The sequence below is a fragment of the Lissotriton helveticus genome, chromosome 3_1 (assembly GCF_964261635.1).
Source record: "Lissotriton helveticus chromosome 3_1, aLisHel1.1, whole genome shotgun sequence".
NCBI lineage: Eukaryota > Metazoa > Chordata > Amphibia > Caudata > Salamandridae > Lissotriton > Lissotriton helveticus.
Window position 1 is genome coordinate 730,769,213 of NC_136061.1, and position 15,785 is coordinate 730,784,997.

Below are 15,785 nucleotides of genomic sequence, written 5' to 3' on the forward strand. Positions count from 1 at the left end.
TATTATTCGAAGTGGGCACTTAACCATTTAGTACCTATTTAATAAATGTTGAGGTCCAATGACAATACAACATTGTGGTCAATACTCTACAACTTTACCTTTCTATTGTAACCCTTCACAGTGATCTCTAATTTGGGGGATCAATCATGTTTGGGTTTTTAGAACACTCAAAACAAAATATCTCAGCTCAGCAAAGGTTCCTGAGGCCCCCCTCAGTAACGAGGGGTAGCGTCACTGATTGCCTTGCATCTTGGCGCTTCAATTTTAAGCCCTGAAGCCCTCTTGGTTGAGTGTCAATCAGTGACAATTCATCACAGACTGGGGTGGGGTCAGTAGTCTAACTGACCCCCATCCCACTCTGTGATGACGTTGGGACTGCTGCCTTCCCTCATTGGCTCACCTTAGGTGAGTCAATGAGGGAAGGCATCCGTCCCAAGCCATCTAGAACCACTGAGGCAGGGCAGATCTGGTTGCAGGTAAGTGTGTGTTTTGTTTTCTTTTTACATTGTTTGGTGCATGCGTGCTTGTAAGTATGATTGTTTGGGAAAGAGTGTTGTGAATTAATGTGTTTGTGTGTGTGTGTGTGAGCGCCTGCATGAATGCATGGTTGTGAGTGTTGTGTGCATGTGTGTGTTTCCCGTCCGCCATCTTCCCTCCAAAATGTACTGGCCGCCTCTGCTACCTCTGACAGTGCGTTGAGGACCTGTGTGATGAGTAGAATGCTGCTTCAGAACCCAACATTAGTGGTTAATCGAGTGATTTTTGTTGGTTATCAGGATTAGACTTGTGCTCTCAAGGAAACCATTCTATGCATTTTTGGTAGATTAATTAATAGGCGTTTGGTGTGATCATTAGTGGGTTGAGACATGTGAGTTTGTGCAGATAGTTAATGGGCTGAATAGTTGGCCAGATGAGATTATGTATTGTATTTTGCAGGTATTTGGAGCCAGATGTACTAATGGATTTTGTGGTTGCAAACCCTGCGATTTGCAAAACCACAGGGTTTGAAACTAGCTGGAAACGTTTTTCCAAAACGTAAAAGAGTTTAGAAATTTGATTTTCAGCATTTCTTCCAACTTGCAAATTGTTACGCACAAACCATTGAAAAGTTATCAACACTCAAATTGGGGTGGTAGCTGATTCACAAAGGGGAGTGTGTCACCTATGGACCTCTTCCCTTTCAGAAATCAGGTTGGCAGCTGCAGGGAGAGTAGACGGTGGCATATGGAACCACTGCAAACTCTCATTGAAGTTTTTCAAAGTGACTTAAAAAAATAAAACAGCAAAAGCAGCCCCATTTATTTTCAAGGAAATTATGTTGCATTAAAATAAACATTTTAAACAAAAATCTATTTTAAAAGGCAGAGATGGTAGTTTGTTGTCTCATGCAAATCACCAGGCCTCTTATTGATTTCAAATGTAGAGATCACAAATTGTGGCTTGCCTAATGCATACTCATTATCCCTCCCTATGATTCTTTACTTTTCAAGTTGACCTATTAGTACAGGGGTCAGTTTGCAAAATTAGATGCTGGTGTCAAAAATGTGTGCACAGTTCATAGCCCATAGTTTCAAAGAAGAACAAGTTGTGCACATTTAAAATTAGGTGTGGGCATTTTGCAGAAAAAATAAGAATGATGCAGACAGTCTAGTGACTTAAAGTAGCTATACTCGGAGAGAGGAGGCATGCAGAATATTGATGGCAAGGAGAGGGTAATTCAGTAGACAGAAAGAAGAAAAAACTTTTTATGTAAAGTGCAATTTTTCATTCCTGCTTTCAGAACAGATGAAAAACTTCTGAAAGATGTGTGGAGAAAAAGGGTATAAGCGTCTAGTATATAGTGAATTGCAGAGGAATTTGTGGAAGAGATAGCAGGAGTTAGTAAGACTCCGAAAGAGCACTTTAACACAGACCTTACTAATATTTATTTCACATATTCATTCTTTTAGAATTACAATATTTGCAATTCTTATTATTTACAACATTATCATTGCTATTCATTTTATCTTATACCGGTAACAATCATTGACAAAGCCAGAAGGTCCTGATTGCTTTTGCTTTTGTCATGTCTCTCTCTGTGCAGTGACCGAAACCTCACAGCAAAGGGAGGCTTCCATATACTAGTAAGGCAGTGCCCTTTTGCAAGTGTAGGATTCATTTTTTTTTTATAAACATTTTTTATTAAGAAAAGAAAAAACATAAGGCAGCAATATAGCCGTGTATAAGTCCACAGCATATGTGTACAGGTTTCAATACATTTAACACCAGGTTGACACAGTAGGGACCCCTCCATTCTGTCAAACCAATACGTTTGGGCATATACAATGTGTAGATCTTCCATAGCATAATAAACCCGCCAAACCAAGCTGGACAACGCCTGACACCCGGCATGCAGGTGTCTACCTTATTCAGTACTGGGCGTGCTATACCATCTACCTGAAAGACATCTAGCAGTCTATCCCTTTCACGTTGCAGTTCTATAGGGGGGGCAAGCAGATGGCACCCCTGTATCTGTTCCACCCCCCCCCCATTTGTAGTCCCATTTCTTGGGGCAGCCCCTATGTTTGAAGACATCTTTTTTGGCAAGCATTGCCCTGTCCATGTTGGCTGCCCAAGCGTGTACGGTTGGAACCGTCCCCACACCCCACTTCTGGGCAATATTACGCTTTGCAATGGCCCACCCAAGCGGAGCCCATATTTTCTCTATTTGCGTTAAGTTAGTAGCTTCCCAGATATTTGGGAGTCACAATTGGGGGGAGGCCTTAAGGGATTTACCACCCACCCTCTCCATTTGCTGCGTGACCCTGCTCCAGTAATGTTGCACCATTGAACAGTCCCAGAGAACATAAAAGATGGTTCCCGGTTGGTGACACTGCCGGAGGCACAAGGGGTCAGTCCTTCTTCCTATCTTGACCAAAATCCCAGCGTCTGATTACACACGATGCAGGATCTTCAGTTGGACCAGGTATATCTCATAGGGATAGCCACTTCCTTGGGAGAGGCTAGAGCATCGCGCTAGTCCTCATCTTCTAAGTCTCCCAGATCTGCCTCCCAGAGTTGTCGCAGACGCCTTAAGGGGTCTGGTCGATTGTTAATGAGCTTTTTGTATGTGAGAGATATGGCCTTTTTGTGCATGGGGTTGAGTATCAGTCGGTCCTCCAGCAGAGAGGCCTCGGGGAGAGGGGCGTCTTTGGGCAAAGCTGCTTTGACTGCATGACTGATTTGCAGGTACCGATAGGCTTCGGTCTGTGCTAGTTGGTATTTATTCTGTAAATCAGCAAATGTGGCTAATCTACCCCTCATCCACATGTCCCCCACTGTCAAGATGCCTATCATATCCCACTTGTCAAAGCCAGGGCATTTACTAAGCTGCCCCAACAGGTCTGGTTTCCAAAGCGGTGTGGCCTTTGTGAGCGTGTTATGCCATCCACATTTTCTATTCATGCCGTGCCAGACCTTCACTGTGCGTGCCGTGGGCCTCGTGAGGGTGATCTTGCAAGGATTTGTGTAGAGTGGTCTAGCATATCCCTCTGACCCAGAAGCCAACGATCAGTGCAAAAATGTAGGTCGTCATACTCCCCATGTACCCATTTATTGATTGGAACCAGCTGAGAGGCCTGATAATAAAGCCTCATGTCGGGTAAAGCAATAGCCCGATCATACCACCCCACCGTCAACTTTGTCATAGCTATTCTTGGGGCCGGTCTGTCCCACAGTAGCCCGCGTACAACACCCTCGATACCGACGAAGTAGTTGTCACGAACCTTGTTAGGGGTGTTTTGCCACTCATAACCGCGGCAGTGCTAGCATCTTAAAGAGGGCCGCACGCCCCAGCAGAGTAAGGGGAAGGGATCGCGAATATTTAGCATCAGACCGAAGGCGAGTCAGGGGTGCAAGCAGGTTGGCCTCATAGAACAAATTTGGGTCCGGAGTAATATAGATACCAAGATACTTGAAGCCCTTTGCTGCCACTGGTATGTCGTATCCACGGGGACAGCACGGCGGTGCATCCCACAGCACATAAAGCTGGGATTTAGTCCAATTGATAGTATAGCCCGAGTGTGAGCTAAAGATATGGAAAATGTGGAGAACCTGGCAGAGAGTCCATGAGGACGAGGCCAAATATTAGACGATATCATCCTCGTACAGAGAGATGCGATCTTCATGGTCCTCAGTCCACTTCAGCCTCCTAATCTCTGTGTCACCCCATATTCAGACCACCAACGGTTCCAACACAAGGGCAAACAACAAGGGTGACAGAGGGCTCCCCTGTCTAGTACCCCTCCCCAGTGGGAATTGCCTCGAGACGTGGTTATTGACTGTCACATGAGCGGTTGGGTGGGCATAGAGCAATTGGATCCACCTTATGACGTTTGGGCCAAAACCCATCTTATCTAAGACTGCAAAAAGAAACTCCCACTCGATAGTGTCAAATGCCATGGAGGTATCCAATGATAGTAAAGCTACATCCTCCCTAATCGTATCGCATCTAGTGGAGTCACCGCAAATTTAAGGCTGTATTTCTCCCTGGCATAAACAAACCCAGATTGGTCAGGGTGCACGAGCTCCATAATGCAGGGAGTAAGCCTGTTGGCCAATAGCTTAGCTAAAATTTTCGCATCAACTGTCAGGAGTGAGATTGAACAATACGCTGTACAGTCATCTAATGGTTTGCCCTGCTTGTGAATGACCACAATAGAGGCTGTTTGAACATCAGCAGGTAATGCCCCTTCGTCAAGACTTTCAGTATACATTTGGAGCAAGTAGGGGGAAAGTTTGGAATCCAGTGGCTTCAAGAATTCGAAATGGAGCCTGTTGGGTCCCATCGCTTTACCCTAACAGACGTCTTGTATCACTTTCTGAATCTTGGCCTCCGTTATTGCACCCTCCAGAGAATCCCATTCCTGTGGGGACAGACATACAACCTTATTGGTCGAAAGGAGGTCCACAGCCGCTTACGACCTGGATGTCGCAGAGGGCGTGTACACCGTTGAGAAGTAAGAAGCGAATGTATCAGCGATCTGTTGGGATCGGTGAATATATCCCCATCTGTCCCGCGCACTAAGTGAACCCATCTCGACGATTGCTATTTTTTCTCTAGTCAAGCAAGGAGCATACCAGTCCGTTCCCCATGTTCATAAATCTTATGGCACGTGGAGGTGTACCGCGCTTTGGCCGCTTCCGTCAGGAGCTGAGTGTAGTCGAGACGCACCATCTTGAGTGAGTGCTGCATCTCGGGATCAGGGATACGTGCAAGGGCTTTTTCCCAGGATAGGATATCCTCCTCAAGCTCTATGATTCTCTTGGTACGTTCTCTCTTATGGCCAACCATCAAAGATAAAGCTCTGCCTTTCATAACAGCGTGAAACGCCCCTCATAGGATGCGGGCTGAAGTAACTCACCCCACGTTTTCTTGAAAATAGTAGTCAGCTTCTTTGATTTGTGCCTCCTTAATGTGGGGTACTTTGAGCACCCATCGGTTTATAGTAAGGGTGGCACGCCTTTTGGGCTGGCCAAATGAAAGTGTGGTAAGAATGGGGGAATAGTCAGAGATTCCACACGCAAGGGACCTGGAGTCAGTAAACATGCAAATATCTTGAGCTTGGGTGAACATGTGGTCGATGCGCAATTGACTGTATGGGTGCCAGAATGAAACTTAAACTGCACGGTGGCCGGATTTAGTCACCGCCAGACATCAACCAGGACCTCGGCGGAAAAGAACTCTGCCAGTGGAGAACCCCCGGGGGGGTCCCTGCGGCCGGAAGATGATCAATGACGTCATCTACAGCCAATTTAAAATCCCCCCCTAGCACGAGCAGCCCCAGTGGTAGGTCAAGCAAAAGTTTCCCGAGATCTCGCAACAGAGGCCGTTGAATCCCAGGTGGGGCATAAATGGAAATAACATTGATGGCCTGTCTTTCCCATGTGCCGGAAAGCACCACATAACTACCCTGCTCATCTGACCAAAGCCAGTTTATTAGGTAAGGACATCCCCTGTGCAAGAGTACCCCGACCCTCGAGAACCAGATGTAAACCCCGAGTCGGGAACCAGACAGTATCCCCATTGATTCAGTGCGCTGCATGAGTTACAAATTAAGTGTGTCTCTTGAAGAAGAACAATGTCTGGCGCCTGCTGTTTCAAGTATTGAAGGACCACTCCCCGCATAATTATTATATTCTAAACCATTAAGGTTCCACGTGAGAAACTTAAGTGCTAAGTGTGGCCCCATGTATAGAGCGAGGGATGAGCAGTATAAAGCCGAGAGACAGAGGACATGTCAGTGGTCATGCATTGAGAGTGGGTCACACAAGACGGCCCTTCGTATGTCCATGTGTTGAGCTGTATGCTTTGAAACGTTGCAGGTGATCTAGTGTTTGCAACCCTGTGGTCACCCTGTGCTCCCCATGGTGTCACGTTAAGAGCCTGAATGTGGACATAGAGTACTATGGGTACCAAAAATTGCTGCGATAAATAACAAGACCCCCCAACATGAGGGAAAGGAAGAAATAGCATAATAAAAACACAAAGGTCAAAACAGAATAAATATACCTCCCTGATCCCCCAACACCCACCCCCCACCCTGCCTCCCTGCACAGCAGGGTTACAACCACCCGCCACCCCAGACTTGCAGAGTGCCTGTCGCCCACCGTCAATAAAATTAGGGACGTGATCCAACCACACTCCCTGGAGCATCAACTTGTGAAAGCATGTGCATTCCAGCATATGACACCCCCCCTGCGAGTTGAATATGATAAACTGTAATCAAAGGATCCTATTAACGGATACAATATTATGAAAAAACAATAATCATACACTTAATAAGTGATATGTCTTTTGTCCATCCGGACAAGAAATTTATTTTTTGTTCAAAGGAGTGTTAAGAAATGTGAGAACCATTAGATGCCAAGCGGGCACAGCCGTGACCCTTAACATACAAGACAAAACAACGGAACTGGTGGCCAAAAGGGCAAAGCAAAAATACGTCTGTGTACTTTTAGTCAGTGTTACAGACTTAAATTGTTTACAACACACCACTGCATTTTTCAATATTTCAATCATATATTGCATATGGGGTTTTTTGGTCGACGACGTTTCGATGCCGTTTTACATGTGGGGCATCATCATCAGGACAAAGAATAACATCATTGTTGTCTTAAGCATGAATTATTTACACTATGCCTTTTGTCACATTACATAAAGGAGTGTGTCTGGCTGAGAAGATTCTATCCGTTCAGTCAAAAAAAGAGCGGGATCGCTCAGATCGGCATGGTTTAGGCTGGATTTGTAAGACACGGGAACGCAGCGACAACGGCCGCCATTGTCGCTGCGTTCCCATGACCGCCATTGACCGAGACCGCCATTGACCGAGAGTGGCACAACGGAGCAAAGCTACCGGGCGGCCATTTCCCAGTGCAGTTGGCCAATCCCCCCAAGCATAGGATTCTTGATCAAATCTTTATAGAAAGTATTCCTAGTTGAGCATTTTTTGACTGCGCTCCTTTTGTTAGGTTATGTTAGGTTAATATGATTTTTAAAGCACTTGTATACCCGAAGGTGTCTTGGCGCTGGACCTTAATGTAGCCTTGAAAGAAGAAAAGAAGGAATTTGTTAAAGAATTAGTTAAACAACCAGGTTTTGAGATTTTTTTTTAAGGAGATGAGGGAATTAGCTGCTCTTATACTTGCTGGGAGAGTATTCCAAAGTATGGCTGTGCAGTAGCTTATACTTCCAACTCCCCAGTTCGCAGTTTGAATTCTTGGTACCAGCATCAGCCTGGCGTTAGTAGACCTTAGACATCTGCCTGGGTGGTACCAGGAAAAAGTACTTTTTAATGACGCTGGTCCAGTATTGTTCAGTGCATTATAAGCTAGGCAGAGTACTTTAAACTTACTGCGCTGTGCCACTGGTAACCAATGAAGTTTCTGAATGCCTTCCGAAATAGATTGATATTTTGGCAGATTTAGCAAAAGCCTAGCAGCGGCATTCTGTATCATTTGCAAAGTGCTGCTTCTGTAACTCAGGGTAGAGGCCATTACAGTAATCTAATTTCAATAACACTAACGTTGTTACCACCGTCCTCCTAAGGTCTAGGGGAATGTAAGGTGTTATCATCTTCAGTTTTCTTATCAAGTAGAATGCAGCTGAAACTGTGGCATTGGTTTGCTGAAAATCGGTAAGTTTGGTGTTGATCCACACCCCAAGATTTTTAGCCTTTTCGAACGGCTTTGGAAGTTCTCTGATTTCAGCTGGCCACCATAAGTCATCCCATATAGGTCGTAGATTGCCAAAAATGACCACCTCCGTTTTATCTGAATTCAGTTTGAGGCAATGTCTTCCCATCCAATGACTAATTTCCATCATGCAATTCTGAAATTGTGAAGCGGGTGAAACTTGGTTTCTGTGGACCGCAACCACAATTTGGGTGTCATCGGGATATGATGTCAAATTAAAGCCAAAATGTTGAATCAAGGGAGCCAGTTCAGACACATAAATGTTGAACAGAGATGGGTTCAACGATGATCCCTGAGAAACCCCACATGGGAGTACATACGGAGTAGCATGAAACTGATCCAAGTTCACAGTATGTTTCCTATTTTTCAGAAATTATGCTATTAGAGATCGGGCTAGGTTCTTTACCCCTAATTTTTCCAGAGGCTGAAGCAGTGTGTCATGATGCACAGTATCAAAGGCCGCTGACAAATCGAGGAGAATCAGAACAGCCGCACCCCCCTGGTCCATTGCTGCCCTGATCTCCTCTGTAGCCTTGATGAGTGGCAGGTCCGTGCTATGCCCGGAGCAGAAACCAAACTGGGAGAGGTCAAGTAATTATTTTTCCTGAATGAACTGTGTTAGTTGATTGTTCATTACTTTCTCAGCTATTTTTGCCGGAAAAGGTAGCCTAGCAATTGGACGATAATTGCTTGTTATGGTTATATCCAAATTTGCTTTCTTTATCAAAGGAAGAATGGCTGCATCTTTCCAGATGGCCGGGAATGTGCCTGATAAAAACATATTTTTAAAATTGTTTGTCAGTGTAGGACTCACCTCCTTTACTGTGCTTTTTAGTACTACAGGGGGGCAGGGATCCAACGGGGAGCCTGATTAAGTTTCTTGAATACATTTGCCTACGAGCTCACAGGACACCCATGAGAGCTTAACAACACCATTCTCTTCTGTCTTGGCTGTAGGAGAAGCTTTGTTTGGGATAGTGGAGAAATTATTATATATGTCATAAACTTTATTCCTGAAAGCAGTTGCAATGTTGTCACAAAGGAGTCGGCTACTCCCTGAGATTGTTTTATTCGATATAACCGTTAGTTTTTCTACCACCCCAAATAGTTCTTTAGTTGAATTTTTGGCTTGCTCAATTTGTTGAGTGAAGAAAGTCCTTTTTTCGGTGATCAAAAGGGTTTTATAATTAGCTAGCACGTATATATTGCTGTTTCTATCATCTACCTCGTATTTTGTTCTCCAGCGCCTTTCTAATCTGCGACAGCTTTGTTTCTCTTGTCGCAGAGCTTCAGTAAACAATAGGGCTGATGGTTGAGAGCGATTCCCAGAAATGTTCCCAGTCGGTACTATAGCCCTGAAGGCATCATTCAGCCAGTTTGTATATTCCTTCGTGGCCTGATCCACCTGTCTACTCACAGTCAATGTGTCTGCTCCAATTGGAGTTCCAAAGTGCTTCTATCTATCTTATTCCATGCTTTATATGTGCTTTGCTGTATTTTATCAGGCCAAGCTTCGGAAGCGGATTGGACTGGATAGTCAAATATGATTAAAAAATGGTCAAACCAGACAAGAGGGTAGTTTTCCTTCACTATTAGTCCTGGTGCTGAGGAAAATACTCTGTCAAGTGTATGGCCTGCCTCATGAGTGAGTTTATGTACTATCTGTATTAGCCCCAGCATACTTAGGGTTTCTATTAGAGTAGTTGTGTCCTTGTCTGCCTTCATCTCAATGTGTAAATTAAAATCACCCAAATGGCAAATGTCTTTGTAGAGAGGCAAGGTTCTAGTAGAGAGTCTAGATTTTCAATAAAACTAGTTCTTGAACCAGGGGGTCAGTATACCAGCATGCCCTTGAAGGTGTTTCTTGGATTCAATTCTAATTGAAATATAAACCCTTCATAATGAGGGTCAGATTCCGGGGAAAAAGTACCTTTAAAATGTTCATGGTATATTACCGCAAGCCTTCCAATTCTCTTAATGGGTCTGTCCAGTCTAGATGAGACAAATTTTTGTGGGACTGCGACCACAAAATCTGAGTCTGATGCTGGGTCTGCCCATGTTTCCGTAAGAAATAGCATATCCAATTTTTGTTGCTGGATGATATCTGCTATTTCATATTTTTGTTTCCCAAGTGACCTTACATTAATCAGGCCGCAGTGTATTTCTGCACTCTTATTAGAACTTGACTGCTTTGTTAGGGCTCGGCCTACGTCCCACGAAGTGGGCGTGGCTTAAGAGTCCTTTTCTGAGGGATTCGACAATCGTACCTACGAATTCCAGAAAGCTCGTGATTTCTGCTAGTTATTTATGGCAGCTGCATGGCAATTGGGCCTCGCATGCCTGTGTTTTTACAAGCCAGCACGCAATAGGCCATAGGCGTTAGAGTTGCTCTGCCTAGTGCATATTCCGTGCGGACACGCGCAGCAGAAGGGCATATTTCGTCAATTACCAGCTGTCAGGGCCCGCGGTAATTGAAGACAGATGCCTGGCGCGCGTGCACCATTCTTTGCTGTCTGCTCTACGAAGCTCTTCTACTTCGTGTCGCTCGCGCACTGAGACCTTGTTTAATACGTTCTCATTGAAGATATTCTCCGATAACAGCCCTCGCTTTCCTTGCTTGTGAGAAAATTAGGAGTGGGGGGGAGAGTTAAACGCCGGGCGTGTGCCAGGAATGACTGATACGTGGTACAAAATACAACAGAGCTGCTAGCCTTCCGGCTCGCGGATGGCGTGCCCACGGCTTGTAACCGGATCATTCCATAAATACAAGAAGGCACCGCCGCCTCGGGAGCAGACCTGACTGTAAAGGCTGGTAGAATCACAGCACTTCACCGATAACAACCCCCGTCGGCTCCCCAGGGCTGTGTTCCTCTTCACTGGTGCTGGGGCCTGGCTGCCCGCCACGGGCTGGTTTCACTCCATCACTCCCACCGCCTCCCGCCGCTGCTTTATGTCTGTGCCAGCTGCCAGGGCTCTTTTGCGAACCCTTGGACGCCGAGGGCCCTCGAGCGCCCACTGTACCCGTCACGAAGAGAACACGGCGTCCCCTCAGAAGACGCCGTGTGTGACTCAACTTACCTTGCCCTTTCCTCCCGCCGCCGCTTTCCCGCCATTTGTGGTCTGGCCATCAGAGTGACCTGGGCGCGCGCCAGCCCGGTGGCATATGAGAGCCGGGCGTTCACCGAGGAGGCCGAGCGGACAGCGCAAGTACAGGTCCTCTGATCAGGATACGCATTTTGCTAAAACAGCACTCGCCTTTGATTGAGGCTGCAGGTGCACCCTGCTCTAATTACAACTTACTTACCACACTATATGAGTTACTGATCATTGCAGCATGCATCCTGTTTGAAAAGAAGCATCTTCAGCCTGTAGCACTATGACCCTGATTGTTTTCTCATGACCAGTCTAATAGCCGTCTTCCAAATATTATCTCTCTAGTGCGCTTTACGCAGTTCATTGTAGGTAAAGGCAATAGTATATTCACCAGGCAAACACATTTCATAGGAAAGACTGAAGAGCAAACTGAGGTACAGCTTGACACGCCCAATCTGAATATCGATTTTTGACTTTCTCCACAAATCAAGAATATGAAACCAAAATGACATTAGCTGCACAACCTGTTCATAATTCAAAAGCAAATTCAAATACTGTTCAATTTTTTAAATTTAAATCAGGCCTTTTGTTGTTTCATTTGAATTTACAATTTCACTTCTCCATGGTCTGCAGTGCCATGTAATGCCTGTTAATCCAAATGTCAGATATTATGAATTCAACCTGATAATGTCACAAACACATAGGCCACCATCATGCTGACATTAGCATCGCAAACCTTAGAATACAACATCCCGCGCTGCAGTAGTGTAAGAAAACAAATGTATTAGGATACTACATGGCGCATTCACCCCTAGACTCCGACTCTCTGCCCCCCTCTGTCTCCCTCCACGGGTGCCCCCATCTCTCCCCTGCGGCTCCACCTATCCTGATATCTGGATCCAGCACACAAAACCGCATGGCACATTCACCCCTAGACTCCGACTCTCTGCCCCCCTCTGTCTCCTTCCACGGTTGCCCCCGTCTCTTCCCTGCGACTCCACCTATCCTGATATCTGGATTTCTAGCGCTATAGAAAAGCAGCGTAACATAACTTTCTACGCCCTACTCTCAACACTTATGCACACACCTTTACTTACTATATCGTATATCCTCTCTCAATCCAGGCGCTCCTGCCCCCCTGCGCCCCTGTCACTTGTGCGCCCTGTGCGACGCCTGACCCCCGCCCTGTTCATTCACACCTAAGCGCCCTTTCTCCCAGCCCCGTCTGCACCCCTCCACCCTACGCCTCTCCACTGTTAAAGGGCTGCTTGAAGCAAGCCTTGGCTCCCGTGCATGCTCACCTGGGCTTCCGCCCCCATCAATCTCCCTCACCCCTTGCAGGTCTGTCTCCTGATACCTGGACTTCGTGCACAGGTGCCTCTCTGTCCGTGCCTCACTGTTCCTCTATACTGAGGCACGCGCACCTTACCCGCATCACTCCCTCCCCACCCCGCAGACACGCCCCCCGTCTGCTCATATGCAATGCACTGCTCGCCTCGCAGGGCGGCGCTGCAGCCTATGAGCGGGCCCGGCCTCTCCCGCCTTGCATTGCAATGTGTGTGTATGCGTGAGCCGGCGCTCACTGCAGGCGGGCTGAGGGCTCAGGCTGGAGCGAGTGCCGGGTTGGGGCCAGTGTCTGCCGCCGCCTGCTGCAGCTCCCTGCCCTCCTCCTCTGCCTCTTTCTGCTGCTCAGCTCGGCCGGGAGGGAGACACCTGCCCAGGCTGGCTGGATGGAGGCTGAAGGTGGGGTCGGGACCCCAGGTAAGGCACCTCTTTTCCTTTCACCCGCTCTCCCCAGCAGGGAACAGGTGTGTCTGGCCAGGGGATGATCTGCCAATTTCTAATTGGCTGTGATTCCACTTTAGATGTGTATGTGACTCTGAGAGTCATGCAACTTCTTACAGCCCCCGATGCGCAACCGAGCACCTGACGGTGAGTGCAAAACACCTCTTCTTGGCAATTGAGCAGCCCCCTGGCTGTGCTTGCTCCCCTGCCCCCTGGTTCCCTGCCCCTGGCTGTGCTTGCTCCCCTTCCCCTCGCTGTGCTTGCTTCCCTGCCCCCTCGCTGTGCTTGCTTCCCTGCCCCCTCGCTGTGCTTGCTTCCCTGCCCCCTCGCTGTGCTTGCTTCCCTGCCCCCTGGCTGTGCTTGCTTCCCTGCCCCCTGGCTGTGCTTGCTTTCCTGCCCCCTGGCTGTGCTTGCTCCCCTGCCCCCTGGCTGTGCTTGCTCCCCTGCCCCCTGGCTGTGCTTGCTCCCCTGCCCGCTTGCTTCCCTGCCCCCTCGCTGTGCTTGCTTCCCTGCCCCCTCGCCTCCTGGGTGTGTATGTGGCTCTGGGTGTGTGTGTGGCTCTGGGTGTGTGTGTGGCTCTGGGTGTGTGTGTGGCTCTGGGTGTATGTGTGTGTGGCTCTGGGTGTATGTGTGTGTGTGTGGCTCTGGGTGTGTGTATGTGGCTCTGTGTGTGTGTTTGTGTGTGTGTGTGTGTGTGTGGCTCTGGGTGTGTGTGTGTGTGTGTGTGTGTGTGTGGCTATGGGTGTGTGTGTGTGTGGCTCTGGGTGTGTGTGTGTGGAGAAGTGTGGCTCACTGGTTAGAGGAGGCAGACCTGGAAGCAGAGATCAGCCCGGGACCAGGGTTCAATTCCCGGCTCGGCGGGGTCTTGAGTCCTAAAATGTCCATGGACTCGACAACTCTCGCTCCGGTGCCTACTCGATTCACGGGTTCACACTCTGCGACTCTGGGCAATAGCTTGCTTAATCTCCACAACGGCCCCTCGCAGTGGGATGCCTGGCTTTCACCTTGTGAATACCTTGCCGAGGTTATCTCACAGGGGAATACCAGGACGGGTTCCCTAAGCAAGCGCTTAGAAACCGCTTGGTGATTTGCGCTATATAAATTCCTGTACATTTACATTTACATGTGTGTGGCTCTGGGTGTGTGTGGGTACGTGGCTGTGGGTGTGTGTGTGTGTGGCTCTGTGTGGGTGTGTGTGTGTGGCTCTGTGTGGGTGTGTGTGTGGCTCTGGGTGTGTGTGTGTGGCTCTGGGTGTGTCTGTGTGTGGCTCTGTGTGGCTCTGTGTGTGGCTCTGTGTGTGGCTGTGTGTGTGGCTCTGTGTGTGTGGCTCTGTGTGTGTGGCTCTGTGTGTGTGTCTCTGTGTGTGTGTGTGGCTCTGTGTGTGTGTGTGGGGGGGGGCTCTGTGTGTGTGTGTGTGGGGCTCTGTGTGTGTGTGTGTCGGGCTCTGTGTGTGTGTGTGGGGCTCTGTGTGTGGGGGGGGGCTGTGTGTGTGTGTAGGGGGGCTCTGTGTGTGTGTGTGTGGGGCTCTGTGTGTGTGGGGCTCTGTGTGTGTGGGGGGGGGGGCTGTGTGTGTGTGGGGGGGGGCTCTGTGTGTGTGGGGCTCTGTGTGTGTGTGGCTCTGTATGTGTGTGTGGGTGGCTTTGTGTGTGTGGCTCTGTGTGGGTGTAAATGCAATAGGCCATGCATTTGCGAGCAATTAAGCTATTGGCATTGTAAATGACAATGCCATTTATTTATGATAAAAAAAAAAATCATGAGCAATGCCAATAGCTCTACCTTTAATAATGCCGAGACCATTGCATTGTAAACGCTTGTTTTTAATTTTGAGTTAAGAATATGGCAGGGTTTAATCGTTTGTTGACCCAAAAGTGAGAAGCCACAGGCACATATTAACTGAGTAGGGTAGATTCCAGTGTCTAAAATGCATCTTTTGCAGTCCGGACTAGTGTCTGGTTTATTAATCCATAAAGGTCTTTACTTGTATATTGGATGAAAAGTGATGTGGCTGGACCAGGGTTTATGGCGCTGGGCATGGGCCAGGCATGGACGGGCGCAGACGGGCTTGCCTTTGGCGTGCCTTCCACGCGCCAGCGGCGCGCCTGCTGCGCGTTCACTTCATGAAGCTTTTTAAGTATCGTGGTGGCGGTAAACTAGACCGCACGTCAGCGGAAGTGGGAACAATGGTCTAACCGGAAGTGTGTTAATTACCCTGCCCTCCACACAAACGGCACTCAGCTGCGACGGACCAGGGCGCAATTATATAGGATACGATGCAGCAAACAAGTAGCAGCAGGTATTTAAGTGGCAACCAAATATTAAATACAATAAAAAACAACGTTAAGGTAAAAGTATTTAAAAACGGCAAGGTAAATCAACACTAAAGTGCAAGTGCTACACTAAAGTGCTAGTACTAAAGTTCTGCAAATCTCAGTGGTTAAAAACAGAAGAAAGATCAAAAGTTAGCAGCGAGAGCATGATTAAAAACTGAAAGACAAAGTATTAGCAGCGAGAGGACAGTCAGCAGGGCTTACTTGATTTAAAGCCTGCCACTGTTTCATCCAACTAACTGTGCTGACTCAGTGCTTTTTCAGAGATGTGCCTTGCTCTGTTGAATGTGATGAAATAATAGTCTATGCCCTAATATTAAAATGTCTGCTTCCAATTTAAAAGACTGA

At 47.5% G+C, this 15,785-nt stretch overlaps 1 protein-coding gene across 12 annotated transcripts in view; it reads left to right on the plus strand.

The window, feature by feature from the left end:
* Nucleotides 1–15,785, plus strand: part of PPFIBP2 (PPFIB scaffold protein 2) — a 1,415,596-nt gene that overhangs the window by 657,925 nt on the left and 741,886 nt on the right. The window lies entirely within an intron of this gene.